Consider the following 2856-nt stretch of genomic DNA (forward strand, 5'->3'; position numbering starts at 1 on the left):
TCTTATAAGAATGGGCAATCAAACATCCAGAGTTTGTATCTACAACAGTACAGATATATTTACACCCTCGGTCCTGGGGTAAAGGTCCAATGTAATCCATTTGCCAAATTTGTCTGGGCACTTTTCCTCTCCCCAGTCATCCTTTTACAGTGCTTGGCACTGGGCATTTGTGCGTATGCTGGCATAGGGGACATTGAGCAGTGATAGTTTTAATCACATCAAGTGACATTGCTATGCCACATTCTTGAGCTCACCTGTAAATGTCTTTTTCTCCAAGATGCCCACACTTTTGGTGTGCCCATTTTGCCAAACCTTCATGATCTTCCTTATGACGGAATTCCAATCTGGCTTGGAAAATCTTTGCCTGGGTATCTGCAACAGAGCTATAAAGTCATTCTAATATGTCTGCGTTACTATGAACATCAACATGAAATACAGTTACCTTTGTCCTTTGTACTATTTCCGAAATATCTATCCACAGTTCTTTCCCCAGACCTCCTTAGAATTTATTTTCCCATCTTTGGCTACCCAGTTTGGTAGCCAAGTAACTAGCCCATTAGCTACTGATTGAGAATCAATATGTAAATGTCATTCTCCTAGATCATCTTGTTTTAAAGCCATATGAATTGCATATAATTCAGCATATTGGCTGCTTTTCCCTTCTCCCGTTGTTTCTAAAAATTTTTCTGAATGAGCATGGTAAGCTACTGCTTTCCAAAACCCCTTTCCTCCTATATATTTAGCTGACCCATCAGTAAACCAACCATGTTCCTTTTAAAGTGGCGTTAGTTGATCTAAAGTTTTTCCCAATTGCACTGGGGACTCCTGTTCAACTATAAAACTGGGACTTATTTCCTGATCCTTCATGGGGGCTGTAGCTACTCACTCATGAAGGGTAGCTATCCCACCAACTCCTACGTTGGCTCTATCTTGAATATAACACTTCCACTTTACAGTACTGGACTCTTGAGCATGCCCAATTCGATGGGTTTTTGTACAACTTTTGGCCCATTGCATAATAGGAATTTCTGGACGAAGAGCTACTTCATGTCCTATGGTAAGCTGTTCTGTCTCTACTAGTGCCCAATAACATGCCGATAACTTTTTCTCAAAAGGTGTGTAGTCATTTCCTGCCTCCGGCAATTTTCTCCCCCAAAACCCTAAGAGAACCTTCTTGTTTCCTTGTTTCCGCCAGAGGCTACAATTAGCATGAGACCCATTTACAGATACATTTAACTCAACTTCTCCCTTTTGCATGGGCCATAAATCTAAAGCTCTTTGAATAGCCTCTTTTGCTAATTCAAAGGCAGCCTGCTGCTCACTTTCCCATTCAAATTCATATTTTTTCCTCATTACTTTATATAACAGGGTTAAGATTTGTCCTAAATGCAGAATATGTTGTCTCCAAAAGCCAAATAATCCAAAAAAATTTTTGTGCCTCATTTTTATTCTGCAGCACTGCAAAATTCAAAATTTTCTGTCGAGCTTTCGGTAATATTTGCCATTGTCCACAATGCCACATTCCCAAAAATTTCACTGTTTGGGCCGGTACTTGAATTTTAGTAGGATTAATTTCCCAGCCTTTCTGTTTCATATGGTCTACAGCTAATTCAAGGACTTGTTGCACTTCCTCCTCACTGCTCCCCTGAATCAGGATGTCATCTATATAATGAATTATTTGCATATGAGGAGGCAGTTTTATCTCCTCCAAACTCTCAGTCACTGTCCAATGACAAATGGTTGGACTGTGCAACCATCCCTAGGGCAATCTGGTGGAAGTATACTGTTGTCCCTGCCACATAAAGGCAGATTGATCTCAGTGCTCTTCAGCAATGGGTATTGTAAAAAAAGCATTAGCCAAATCAATTACTGCATACCAAGTTCCGGAATGCTTCTGGGTTTTTCCTATTAAAGTAACAGTATCTGGTACAGCCACTGTAAGAGGTGGGGTGTGTTTATTTAATTCTCTAAAATCTACAGTCATTCTCCATGACCCATCACCCTTCTTGACAGGCCAGACTGGATTATTCCAAGCTGTGGTAGTTGATTTTAAAACTTCTGTATCTAATAAATCCTTAATTGTCTGTGAAATCTCTTCATGCACCCATGGAGTCTTCTATTGTTTCATTGTCACCAATTTAGTTGCGGCAGGAATCTGCACAGGAATCATTTTTACCTTTCCTACTAAAATTGTCTGGGCACTAATATAATTCTTCATTCCAAATTGGTACAAACCATCAGGAAGATTCAAAGTCAGTCCCTTTAAAATATCAATCCCAATTATATATTCAGGGACAGGAACAATCATAACTGAATAACTTTGTTTTGGGAGGTTTCCTATTTTCATTTTGATTTGTATGCACAGCTTCAATTTGTTTCTTTCCCAGTCCTGTAATGATTAAAGTAGGCCCCTTAAATTTTTTAGGGTTCCCGTAAATTAGAGAGGCCTCCACTCCAGTATCAGTTAAGGCTTTTACAATCTGTGAGGACCAGTTTTTCAAAAAAATTTATAGCTCCACATGAGGCTGCTGATCCTTCCATGCCCACTGCACTGTAGCTTGGCTGTTACTTCATTCTTGTTTACTATGTTAAACTATTTCCCTAGCTTCCTTCCAAGGATACAAATCAGAATACACCTCCCAATCCTCCTTCTTCCCTGGAACAAACAATCCGCTTGTGAGTGGCCCTCCGTGAATGTATGTGAAGTCCCCTTGAGGTTCTGGGGAAGTGCGGCAGGCTGAGTTGTTCCTGAATCCTTTGCTATAGAATTTTGAACTTTCTTATTGCTTTTATATTCTCCTTAATTCATGAGTTGGAACACCATTAATTTTATTGTGAGACACACCATCCTTTATT

General features: G+C 39.7%; 1 pseudogene; it reads right to left on the reverse strand.

The window, feature by feature from the left end:
- Positions 1-1357: 1357 nt before the first annotated feature.
- On the reverse strand, positions 1358-2308 carry LOC104409963 (annotated as a pseudogene).
- Between the last annotated feature and the right edge of the window lie 548 nt (positions 2309-2856).

This window comes from Nestor notabilis, unplaced genomic scaffold, assembly GCF_000696875.1.
Source record: "Nestor notabilis isolate BGI_N333 unplaced genomic scaffold, ASM69687v1 scaffold14648, whole genome shotgun sequence".
NCBI lineage: Eukaryota > Metazoa > Chordata > Aves > Psittaciformes > Psittacidae > Nestor > Nestor notabilis.